Here is a 13,891-nt window from a genome sequence, read left to right on the forward strand (position 1 = left end):
TTCTGTCTGGAGGATGTTAGCTTCTGAACAATTTTGTTTTTGTTTTTGATATCACTCTACAGCTGTTCTGATACTTTGACAATGCACTCTTTTATATATTCACCATCTGTGAATGGCCTTCCTCATTTCATGACCTCTTGGAGTTGCCACAAAACTAGCCAAGCTTATGCTACTTGGTGATTTCACACATTTAGCGCATGTATTCTTACTTTGCTCTGCTTTGTGTTGCAGCTGCTCCATGTTTTTTTTCCAGCATCTCCAGCTGGATACTTTTCGGTAAAAGTAGTGTGTTTTTTTTTTTTGAGAGAGAGAGAAAATGCCTTTTGAGGTTGCATTTTTTGTTGTTGGCGAATTTCTCATTGTAAATGAGACACAAGGGGAGCCCAGCTTAACTCAATATAAATGCAAAGGACTGGGTCCATTCAGTTTGAAATTCTCTGTTTTCATATCTGATGTTCTTTTTTGAAGACATTTCAACCCCACTTTAATTATGCCAATTTTACTTTATGTTTAATTTTGGTTTTCTTTCTTGAAATGTGTGTTGCCCTTCACAGCAGGAATGCTGCAAGCTTCCTTTTCCTTTTCAAAATCAAGACATTATTAGCAGCACAATCAAAAACAGAGATACAGTATCATATCCCACAATGCACTGCACGTATTAAAGGTGGAGTTATTGAATGTTTCAAGATCACAAATTGTTTGCTATTTAGTAACAGAGAGAAAGCCGTGTTAGTCTATATACTATCAAAACAAAAAAGCAGTAAAATAGCACTTTAAAGACTAACAAAATAATTTATCAGGTGGGCTTTCGTGGGACAGACCCACTTCTTCAGACCATAACCATACCAGAACAGACTCAATATTAAAGGCATAGAGAACCAGAAATAGTAATCAGGGTTGACAAATCAGAAAAAAAAATTAACATGGTGAGCAAATCAGAGAGTAGAGGGGCGTGAGTGGAGGGGGAGTCAAAAATTAGATTGTCAAGTTTGCAAAAGAGCCCCTATAATGACCCAGAAAATTTGCATCCCATTTCAAACCATGTGTTAATGTGTCGAATTTGAATATAAAAGAGAGTTCAGCAGCCTTTCTTTCCAAAGAGGTGTGAAAATTCCTCTTCAGTAACACAAACTCTTAAGTCATTAACAGAATGGCCCACTCCGTTAAAATGTTGGCTAACGGATGTGTGGCTCAGGAGTGTTTTTATGTCTGTTTCGCCCCCTATTACACCTCCTCTACTTAAGATACGTTGATGACATCTTTATGATTTGGACCCTTAGTATACAGACTCTAGAAAAATTCCACAGAGACTTTAACAATCTGCACCCCACCATCAACTTATGCCTTGATTACTCCATGTGAGAGAGAGATTTCCTGGACACTAGAGTACGAATCAAGGATGGCCTGATCAGTACCACACTCTACTGGAAACCCACTGATCGCTATACTTACCTACATGCTTCTAGCTTCCATCCTGCACACATTACTAGATCCATTGTTTACAGCAAGCCCTTAGGTACAATCACATTTGCTCTGATCCTACTGACAGAGACCAAAAACTACAAGATCTTTACCAAATATTCATAAACCTGAATTATCCGCCAGGAGAAATAAAACAAATTGACAGGGCCAGATGAATACCCAGAGACCAGCTACTCCAAGATAGGCCCAAAAAAGCCAAGAACAGAACACCACTGGTCATTACCTGCAGCCCCCAACTCAAACCACTGCAACACATTATTGAAGACCTACAAGCTAAACTTAATCAGGATGCCACACTCCAGAAGGCCCTAGGTGACAGGCCTGTTCTCTCCTACAGACAACCTCCCAACCTTATGAGGATTCTCACCAACAGCCACAGTCTATACCGCAGGAACACCAGTCTTGGGACTTTTCCTTGCAACAAAGCCCACTGCCAGCTTTGTCCATGTATCTATTCTGGGGATACCAGCACTGGACCTAACCAGGTTAGTCACAGAATCATGGGCACATTCTCATGTTCCTCAACTAACATCGTATATGCCATCATGTGCCAACAATGCCCAGATGCTTTGTATACTGGACAGACTTCAGACTCTCTAAGACAAAGAGTTAATGGGCACAAAACAGACATAAAAACATTGCTGATCCACAAACCAGTCAGCCGACATTTTAATGGAGTGGGCCATTCTGTTTATGACTTAAGAGTTTGCATGTTACTGAAGAGGAATTTTCATACTACTTTGGAAAGAGTGTTTTATATTTAAATTTGACACATTAACGTGGTTTGAACTGGGATGTGAATTTTCTGGGTCATTATAGGGGCTCTTTGCTCTTGGCTTAATCTAATTCTTGACTCCCCGCATCCCCGCCCCCTTCTTTCTGATTAGTTCACCGTGATAATTTCTTTTCTGATTTGTCAACCTTGATTACTGTTTTTGGTTCTCTGTGCCTTAAATATTGAGTCTGTTCTGGTATGGCTATGGTCTGAAGAAGTGGGTCTGTCCCACAAAAGCTCACCTAATAAATTATTTTGTTAGTCTTTAAAGTGCTACTTTACTGCTTTTTTGTTTTGTTTGCTATTTAGTTGTTCATTGGTGGGCTTTTAGACATTCACTGTTTATCGAAAATAATCAGAAGGGTTTGGTTTTCTACATTGCAATTATGCATCAGGAGCTACAAAAAAAGTCTTTAAAGACCCACAAGCATCTCTGGAGTCACAGGTTGCAAATCCCTGGGCTAACACCTCACCAACCCTATTGTCCTCAGGACTTTCCAGGCCTATCAAACAGAAATTATTTCTGTATTTGTTAACTCAGACATTCTCTGTTCTACCAGATGTCTGCGGAAAATAGAAACAGAAAAACAAAATGTTTTGTTAAGATTCCAAATTTATTTGAGGGGGAGGGGCACATGTATGTTTAACCTGTCATGACTGACAGAGAAAGGGGAATGATTGTCTAAATTATGGGATATGACAGACAAGTAGTATTTACACAGTAGATTGCTATGAATATTCATTAGAGGTTTGATTAAGTAATAACTCTCAGGATATTTTCTAGGGTAAATTATCAGTTAGGAAGAAATGAACTGTGCGCCATTAACACTAGTCAGTCATTTATCCCTAAGAAATGCCTAGATAGACATGGCAATTGTTATAAGGTGAAGATTGGACAAGATGGGGAAAATGCTTATAAGTGCATGAATTTTTTTTCCTGCAAGGATAATGCCATTTAGTCTTCTAGAGAATCAGAGTCTTGTGCATTAGTCAGTCACATTACAATAGGCCCCCAACTTATGCATAGGTTGTGTTCCTGGGCAACCACACGTAAGTCAAATTCTGCGCACGTTGGGACCAGGTGTGGGACAGGGCGCCACCACCTTTGAGTCCCCCATCCTGCCTTGTGCCTGGCTTTCTGCTCCCGTGAGCGGCAGGGAGCCAGGAGCAAGGGGGCAGACTGGCTCCCAGTTGACCTCTGCTTGAGGGAGCCAGGAAACTAACCAGTGCTGCTGCTGGTCACTTTCAAGAGGCAGGGAGCCAGGAGCCAGGCAGCAACCTGGCTTCCAGCTTTCCTCCACTTGCAGGAGCTGGGAAGCTGACCAGCACTGCTGTGCTGGTCAGTTTCAAGTGGCAGGGAACTGGGAGCCACACTGCCACCTGATTGCTGGCTCCCTTCCACTCACAATTTCGACTCATGTTACTACAAAAAAAAATGAGTAAGTCGAAATTGTGTAAGTTGGGGGTCTACTGTGCTTGAATCATCTCACCATCCCATTGTTTCAGCTATACATCAACTGTCCCCTTATTTGCTATTGACTGTGGGTATTAGCATGCAATATGCGCACGCTGATGTTTATGGTGATTATTCTACTGAGAGCTCCAGTCAGAACTGAATCTAAGTTGTTTTGGAATGTGTAATGTTAAGCTGCGTATATCAAGCCAACTTATAAAATATGCAGATTAATGGAGATAAAAGTTCAGCCAATCTGGAGACTATAATTTTGTTTATGGTTTTAGCTGCCTATGTGCAATATTTCTTTATCCTGTTTTCATTTTAACTTGTTCTTACATTCCGCAATTTGGCTATTTTGGTGGCACAGGATCCTTAACAGCATGAAAAGTTTAGTAATATCAGTGACAGAACAATTTAAACAAGAATGACTAGAAATAAGAATCTGTGCAAATAGGAGTGGAAAACGGTGCATGTTTATGCTGTCATGGCACAACCACTAAGAGGTATGGGGGTTCTTTGGGTGCCCAGCTACTCTACATGTTTGGTCCTCTGCCTTTAAAACGTTTGCTTTTTTCTCATTTGCAAAGTTAATTTAAATATGGGACTAATACTATACCACAAATCACAACCGTATGGGACAAAGCATACACTATATTCCGGACTGGCCCTTATCCCCATTTATTGGAGTGATGTAAATTGCTATGGTGATGAACAAAATATACTGCTGCGTGATTAAAACATCTGGCAGGTTGGAACATGTTCTCAAAAAATGGCAGCTGCTGTCACGTGTAGCTTTTCCCATGCTAAAAACTTAATTTTTGATTAACTTTTTGTTTGATTTGAACTGTCACAATGTACCTGATTCTATTAAAAATAATCATACTTTAATTTTCTCTTCCAAGAAAAGATCTGAAATACAATATAGCATGGTATCATTAACTTTCTAAAAGTCCATCCACATTTTGAGGGCAGCAAATAGCCAATTGCTGCTTTAAAATGCATGTTGTGAGGAAGGATCAGCCAGGCAGCAGCAGAAATTCCATAGGAATTCTCTTTGAACTAGCCGGAATTCCTCCCAAGCAGAGGGGAAAGGGGTCTAGGGCAGATGCTGGTATGAATTTGTCACTCTTGGAAAGAGTGCAGTGTGCTCTCTGAGTCCACATACAGCAGCACCCCTGGGCACTGTGATGGGTGTTGAGGCCATGATTACATTCTCACTCTACCCTCATTGAAGAATTGAGCACTACTGGCATTAGATTAGAGCTGTGATTGCAGAAGGCCCTTGCATCAGGTTACAAGGAAGTTTAAGGCTCTATACTCTCTCCAGTTTCCTCTACCTTATCAATCTTGCAAGGATGGATGCATTTTTGCCCAGATTCCTGTGGGGGATATTTTTACATATAAAATGTTCAAAAAGTAAGCGATTGAGTTGTTTTAGTGATACTTGCTTTCACAGTTGTCCAGGAAATGAGGACAGTATTTTAGTTAATTTAGAAAACAAACTGCACTACAGAAGTAAGGGAAACAATGTTATATTGAACACCAAATGGGAATTTGCCATTGACTTCAGTGGGATCCAGATTTAACTCCTAGAGGTTCAGTCTCCCAAAACAAGGACTCTTTTGTCTGGCAACATCCATGGTCCAGCAGGATCATGGATGTTACTGGACCAGAAAGCCCTGGGTGGGAGGCTGTTAGGAGGGGAGTCTAGAAGGGCTTGTTTACCAGGGTCCATACCCAGGGGACAGGGATCACATTGTTAGGTCAGCACGTGCATAACTTTAGGTGGATGCGTTTTATGAGGCTACTCATCAGCACGATATTATAGCACTTTAAAGACTAACAAAATAATGTATTAGGTGATGAGCCTTCACGGGACAGACCCACTTCTTCAGATCAATAGCATTTCCGGTATGACTGACAGTTATATAGCACAGAGGTCCAAAAAAATGAAATAAAAACTGACAAATCAGATACATGGAACTGAAGGGGTGGTGGTGAGGAGTAGAGATACTACGTGTCTTGCCTAAGGTCTTTATGAATACCAAAGGAGGGGAAACAGTCCTTGTAATGCATGAGATAATTGCTCTCTCTATTGAGACCAAGTGTTAATGTATCAAATTTGAGCATGAAACCAGTTCACACATGTCCCTTTGTAATCTGCTGTTAAGTTGTCTTTGTTGTAGGACACATATGCTCAGGTCTTTAACAGAATGGCCCTTGCCACTGAAATGATCACTGACAGGCCCATATGTATTAAGATTCCTAATGTCTGCTCTGTGCCTATTTGTTCTTTTGTAAAGTGTTTGCCCAGTTTGTCCAATCTACGTAGCAGAGGGGCATTGCTGGCACATGATGGCATATATAACATTGGTTGAGGTACAGGAGAATGAGCCTCTGATCTTGTAATTAATGTGGCTAGGTCCAGTGATAGTATCTCCAGAATAAATGTGTGGCCAAACTGTTAGGTTAGGAGGTTGTCTGTAGCAGATAAAAGGCTTCTCACACATGGCCTTCTGGAATGTAGCATCATGTTCTCTGCCCCATTGGTAAAATTTCAACCCAGGGATAACGAGCACAACATCAAGACATCTTACTACTTTGAGCACATCTATGTTACATTTGTGAGTGTGCTTCCCAGCTTGGGTAAATAGTCAACATTACTAGCTCTTCTCACACTAAAGCTGCGTCTACACGTGCACGCTACTTCGAAGTAGCGGCAGTAACTTCGAAATAGCGCCCGTCACGTCTACATGTGTTGGGCGCTATTTCGAAGTTGAAATCGACGTTAGGCGGCGAGACGTCGAAGTCGCTAACCCCATGAGGGGATGGGAATAGCGCCCTACTTCGACGTTCAACATCGAAGTAGGGACGTGTAGACGATCCGCGTCCCGCAACATCGAAATAGCGGGGTCCTCCATGGCGGCCATCAGCTGGGGGGTTGAGAGATACTCTCTCTCCAGCCCTTGCGGGGCTCTGTGGTCACCGTGGGCAGCAGCCCTTAGCCCAGGGCTTCTGGCTGCTGCTGCTGCAGCTGGGGGTCCGTGCTGCATATACAGGGTCTGCAACTAGTTGTTGGCTCTGTGTATCTTGCACTGTTTAATGAAAGTGTGTCTGGGAGGGGCCCTTTAAGGGAGCGACTTGCTGTTGAGTCCGCCCCGTGACCCTGTCTGCAGCTGTGCCTGGCTCCCTTATTTTGATGTGTGCTACTTTGGCGTGTAGACGTTCCCTCGCTGTGCCTATTTCGATGTTGGGCTGAGCAACGTCGAAGTTGAACATCGACGTTGCCAGCCCTGGAGGACGTGTAGACGTTATTCATCGAAATAGCCTATTTCGATGTCGCAACATCGAAATAAGCTATTTCGAAGTTGGGTGCACGTGTAGACGTAGCCTAATAGTGCAGTTGGGATCCAGGAAAGTTTGGACTCAGGCAACTATCCAAGAGGCTGCCCCTATTCTTCTTGACTTACCCTGCTATTTTTAGTGTGCTAGTTTGAGGAGAGCTAGAATGTGTCTTCCTCCTCAGGCTGGGGGGCATTCTCCCATAGATGAAGCTTTTGAGATCACATAAATAAGCACCTTCCAATCACAGGTGCTTCTATTTATTCACTTTTACTAAGGAGAAGAAGGGAAATCAGGTCCATCGCTGAAAAAAAAACATATAGAAATTAAACACAAACTCATGTTCTAATATAATCTTGACAGGCACAGTAGTGATACTGCAAGTAGGCCTCTCCAATGCACTCTATGTCACACAAAATTCAAAAGCTTTTGGAACTTACTGATAACAATAGTCCAGTAGCATTTGAGGATGACAGAAAAGCTGATGAGGAAAAGATTAATTCTGTATTCAGAGCACAACTTGAATGGTACACTGTATGTCAGGCCTGGGGCAACAAATGCAAATTGAATGATGAGGCTACAAAGAAATGCTGAATAGCTACCCATTCAGAGAGTACTATCCATTCTGTGCACTGAATGGGGCAGGGATCCTGTGGGGAAAAATAGGTACGTCATGTAAGTAAAGACTGTTCTTAGCCTCATGCACAATTAGGTCAAAGTTATACTAACAATCTAAATTTTGATATTTGCTATCTTCTTCTGAGTGCTTCACCTTGCCACCTGATTGTTGTTAAATATAGCTTTGGTATGTAATTTCCTAGGTTTAAAAAAAAACCTTTTTAAATGTGGAACTTATGGATTCTCATATGGGTGATCAGCATGGTTAGACTTCTTAGATCAACCACCCTGACTTCTGCCACTTGAGCTAAATAACTAATCACTGTAGTAGGTTATCATTCTCTACGTGGGCTAGCAAAAAAGAGATGAGACACTTATTTTCCTCACAGCTATTTGCTTGATAGAAGACTCAGCAGTTCTATTTCAGATTTCTGCTGCCACTCTATTGTAGCGGCCACTGATCTATACCTCTGGCCTCTCCCTTCTCTGTTCCAAGCCCCCTCTCTGCAGCACTGCTCTCTTCAGCTTCTCATTTCAGCCTGTTTAATCACCATTCCCACCCTTGGTTCCACATCTCAATCTTTCCCCACTCCCCTGCCCTCTTTCTGGGGAAAAGACAGTGTCATTGTTCTTCCTTCATGTGCCCAGTGTTACAATCATGTCTGACTGCCAGAAGGAACAATTGCAGAAAAACTACAGCTCACCCTCTGCATCCATGGGATGAATCATTCTCAATGCAGACAGCATCTTCAGAGAATTTAGCTGCCAAATGTTAATAATTATCCAGGGAACATGTGCAGACACACGTTTGTCTCATAACATGGCCATATTTGAGCAGGTTTTCACATATATTGCAAATGGCAGGGGCAGCAACCATGACAAATTTCATATCTGTGCTCTGAATTAAAGAGATGGTCAGGCTTTTAATTAAATGGTTGTATAACTTTTTTAACATGAGTGAAACATTCTTTCTTAACTCCATGATTGGAAATGACTGAACTGCTTTTTGATTAAATTTTGTGAAAAAATTCTTCACCTCAAAACAGCCTCCCTTCATGGGAAGCTTCAGCCCAGAATGCTAAAATGTGGTTAAATTATAAGCATTTGAAAATGGCAGAATAGCAGAAAATGTCCCTTTTTAACCTACAAAATGGATAAATGTGTCATCTATCATTCTGGTGACTTCAAGGCTTAAGTATAAATTTTAAATGCTCTCCTTTTGACAAAAACATTGTGAATTCTTTGTTAGCTTTCCTACTTTGTTAAGAGCAAAGTGTGGTTGTTTAAAAAAAAAAAAAAAAAAAAAAGCAGCAGCAGCAGCCTAACCCAAAGCTGGAATAAAGGCTACAGTTAAACAGAAAACAGAGAAAGTCATTTATTTCCTCAAAGCTGTATACGAAAGGCAACCCTTACACTACAGTGATCTGTTGACAGAAGTTACTGTTGGGAGAGATCTCCTGACAAAACTTCTGTTGACAGAGTGTGGCCACACCACAGCCAATCTGGAGAGTGCTCCATCCTGTTGACAGAGCAGCCAGACTGCCCGGCTGCTCTCTCAACAAAACGGGTACTCAGAAGCACAGCAGGCAGGGCTGCCCATTGTTCTAAATGCCATATCTGCTGAGAGAAGGCCCCCCACAGAGTGTTCACACAGCTTTTTTGTCAACAGAATCTGTTGACAGCAGTGTTATGCCTCACGGTTGAGAGTTTTCTTGACAAACTGTTGACAAAACGCATTTTGTGTGTGGACATTCCACTGGTTTTGTCGACAAAACCTGGGTTTTGTCAGCAAAACTTGCTAGTGTCACTGTAGTCGAAGGGAGAGAGCTCAGCTTTGCCTGGCTTTTGTCAAGTATTATACAACTTAACTAGATGAAAATCTTGAAACTGAACTTAAAGTTTTTCAGGCCACCTTCTGCAAATGATTAAGCAGGTGAATAATATTACACTGAATAGTAACAGAGAGGTAGCTGTGTTAGTCGGTATTCTAACAAAACAAACCAGCAGTTACAAAATAGGGCAAACCATCCACATTTTCCCTATAGTTAATCCAAATGGAAATGTGCTACAAAGTGTAAAATAAAGCCTCTCAGCACTAGCTTCCTGTGGTCTTTCAGCTTTGCTTTAGCATTACCAGAGTATAAAACCACAGAGGATTAATCTTCTGGTGATGAGCAGAAACTACAATCCATTTATTTCATTATTTGGTTTCCACACATACTTTTTATAAACACCAGGTTGTTATAGATCAGTGGCCTTGTGGTCTCTGCTCCATTAAGGGTCTCATTAGCACATAATTTACTTTGTTTTCAGAGTAAGAGTTGAAACTTAATCTTCTTGATTTCTGTAAGCCTCTTAACAGATGGTAAATTTCTCTGTTCTGCATGCTGTAGTTTCTGTCTGCCCTGTAATGAGACTTCAGGAAGCAGGAAGTATTGGAAGAACTTTTTAGTGTATGTGTTGTTGTTAGGATGCTATACTAATATTATTCCATAAACTGAAGTCAGATAATTAATCAGAGTTATCCAGCCCAGCAGTTGGAACCTGTAAGAATCAGAGACTGCTTTCCTTCTGGCCTCTATATCTGGCTGCCTTTTACAACTGCAAAAGACAGACAATGCATTAAACCTGAAAGATCATCTAAAATTTAACTCCTAATTTAAATTTTTTAAAAAGAAGTTTGAACACCTTTTAATATTGGAGAAGTTGGTTGGGCACTAAAACAGGAGGGATAATTAGTGGTTTGAACACTAGCTTGCTAAACCCAGGGTTGCAAGCTCAATCCTTGAAGAGGGTGTTTAGGGATCTGGGACAAATAAATTTAAAAAAAAAAATCTGCCAGAGATGTAGTTAGGTTCTGCTGTGAGTGCAGGGGACTGGGCCTAATGACCTCTGAATGTCCCTTCCAGTTCTATGAGATAGACAAAAATAAAATGTTAACAAGGCATCTGGGGAAAGAAAGAGATGAATAGTTATGTCATTTTAAAATTGCAGAGGTGGCAAGAGGGGAATTAAGCACAAATCTATTTTTTTTAACTGTCATTTTGTGAAGTCTTCTGGATGAGGGTATTTCCAAAATAAGGACACTATTGTTTAAGTTTGTATCAGCATAATCACTGCAGTTAGGTGTGTGATTCTTTTATAAGGAAAGTTACATCAGTGCAGCCAGAGATGTGGATACAGTGATCATTGCATAAAGGCGCTTAGTTTATTTCCCTTCCCATATGGAAATAATTATAATAGTTTAAACACTTTTATAACAGTATCCATACTGCTGGGTTGTATCACTTTACTTCTACCCCATAGTGAAAATAGTACAACTTTTGCACATAAACAATGGTTACAACGTTCAAATAGAACAAACAGTAACAATAGCTGTGGAGTCTTAGAATAATGCCAAGGTCATGGCAGCATGCTACATTTAAAAAAACAAAAACAAAACACTCCTTATGCTTATTCTGTTGGAAGTCCACAAAATATCATGAAACATTGTTTCAAACATATTATTTCTTTCTACTCTAGCTCTATTAAGAAATAGTCTAGTATTAAGAAATCTTCTAGTATTAAGAAGCAACATTTTAAACACTTTATTAAAATAATATTAGACTGCCATGAAAATCTCATTTAAAGATTAAGGATATGCGTAACATATTCCAAAGTGTCCAAGGCCCGGATTTTTAAAGGTGTATTGGCATTGGCGTGGTCTGTGTTGAAACGTCTTAACTAATTTGTATTGGAGGGGTAGCCGTGTGAGTCTGGATCTGTAACAGCAATGAAGGGTCCTGTGGCACCTTATAGACTAACAGAAAAGTTTTGAGCATGAGCTTTCATGAGCACAGACTCACTCACTGTGCTCATGAAAGCTCATGCTCAAAACTTTTCTGTTAGCCTATAAGGTGCCACAGGACCCTTCGTTGCTGTTAACTAATTAGGGAGCTTAATTCTCATTTTCAAAAGAGAGTTAGGCACTTAGTAGCCCAAATTCCTTTTGCAATTAATGGAGTTTAGATTCAAAAGCACCTAAATCATTTCTGAAAATGGAATGAAAGCTCCTAAATCACATGCCTTTAAAACTCTGGGCCTAAATGACCAAGAAATGTAAGTCCTATTTTTAAAACATTACTTAGGAGACTAATTTCCATTGACTTTAACTTCTGAAAATGCAATTTTAAAATCTTAAGTCATCTAGCATTTGTGAAACAGCTACCACTTCCCTTATCCTAACTGGTCAAATTATTCTCTGGTTGAATGTTAAGACCATGAGCCCCACACTACACTGCGGCCCTCTTTTTCCAGGAAGGTGAGTGTAGTAGTTCAATCAGTGTCAGTGTTCACTGTGGTGGAGAGGATAAGAAGTGGAAGCCTTGGCCACTCAGCTGACAAAAAACAAGAATTTTCATGTTTTGAAACATTATCTGCCCTCTATATAAGGTGCAAAATGTTTAAAATGGTACTAGTTAAAATATATTACTAACACCTTTTAAAACATGACCATTTTTCCTACTCTAGATACACACACTTTCTTTGTGGCTGTGCACTCAATGACGTATATAACCAGGTGGCTGAACACAGCATTAAATGGACTTTAATGAGAGACTGTGCATGCACACCTATACCCGCACAACATCTCCCTTACCTCAATGTATGGTGGAGAGAAGGGTAGGGTATTGGACTGTGGCACCTCTCCAGGTTTTTTCCAGCCCTCTGTTTGAGATTTTATGATTAATTAAAACAGATAAATCAAGGAAAAGGAAACCTCTTATCTTTCCAGACTGTCTGAATTTTAAGTTCATATAGACTGAAAAGTTACTATAATGCATCTGAGTATTTGCTTTAAAAATATTTAGGGACTGTAATAATTAAATCTAAGATTAAAATCTTTAAGGCCTGTCCAAGTTAAGAATACACAGCATCTTCCTTACTTCCAAAAAGATGTTGCTTTATCGTTAATATATGACTGAGAATGGTTTACTTCCTCAAAGCAAATAATTTAAGTAGTGCACTTTCCCATGGAAAAACAAATAGTAATAATAAAAATTTGTTAAACTATTAATTTTAATTTGAACTAATTCTTTGGATTTCTCTGAACTGTCTACAGATCCATCCACTCCCCTAAAAATAGAATATAGCACATTAAAACTAGACAGGACGTGTTGACAGAGGTACCACTATACAGAGAGAAACCAAACTATTAAGATATGAATGCAGAGGATACTGGCAGTCGGATGGAAAAGTCTAGCTGTACCATGTAGGCTGCATCCAGATTTATACCTTGAAGGTCAGTGGCTGTTACACAATTTTTGGTATTCCAGTTGCATACCAAAAATTGACTTTGCAGCCGTCAACTTCTGTGGCTGTCTTCACGGCAAAACATCAATGGGAGCCCTCCTCCCGTTGACCTTCCTTACTACCTTCTGGCTCAGGAAGAGTTCGGAGTCACGTTGACCCTGGAATGCGCTGTTTCACACATGTGCGAAATGGCACCCAGGAAGATCAAACTGGAGCAATCTTCTCCAGTAAGTGTAGATGTAGCCTTCATGTTAAAGTACTGAATGTCTTTTATTATTCTTAATTTAAGGGCAAATTTTGCATTTCTGAAGGTTTTTATATTTAAGAATCATTATGCTAAAAAGGAGATACATTCTGACAGTGAAGATAATATAGGACTAGAGGCAGGAAAACTGCATTCTCAGTTCTGTCACTGATTTGCTGCAAAAGGTTTTCAATTAATTTAACCACACTGTGCCAGCGTTTCACTATCTGTAATATGTGGATAATTATGTTTACCTACTTCATGTCAGATTTGCTTTATTTGGGGTGTGCGTAAATTAGGTTTCATTAATGTGCTTTGAGATCAGGCTAAAGTCATTGTAGAAATACCTAGTATTATTGTTATTATATGTCTGCAATAAATGAATATCTGGACAGAATGGCTAATATAGACACATATATGATATTTTCTAGAAATGCGATGTAAAAGGACAGGGAAGGAAAATGCCATGCATAAAACATAATAGAATATGTTAATGATGTCTAAGATCACAACCTTTTAAACATTGTGAGGGATGAAAATAATTGGGGAGCAGTATGGAGAGACAATCAGTTTGCTCTCAGTTGGCTCCATAGAAGCCAAGGTTTAGTAATCTAATCTGACATAATGTGGGATGAATTTTCAAGGGACCAGCTTGCTACTTGAAAATTGCTAGTGATTAAAAGGC

The 13,891-nt window shown here is 40.1% G+C and overlaps 1 protein-coding gene across 2 annotated transcripts in view; it reads left to right on the plus strand.

The window, feature by feature from the left end:
* The window catches only part of PRSS12 (serine protease 12), a 55,549-nt gene that overhangs the window by 12,344 nt on the left and 29,314 nt on the right, over positions 1-13,891 (plus strand). The gene's annotated exons all lie outside the window — the stretch shown is intronic.

Source organism: Carettochelys insculpta, chromosome 4, assembly GCF_033958435.1.
Source record: "Carettochelys insculpta isolate YL-2023 chromosome 4, ASM3395843v1, whole genome shotgun sequence".
NCBI classification, from domain to species: Eukaryota; Metazoa; Chordata; order Testudines; family Carettochelyidae; genus Carettochelys; species Carettochelys insculpta.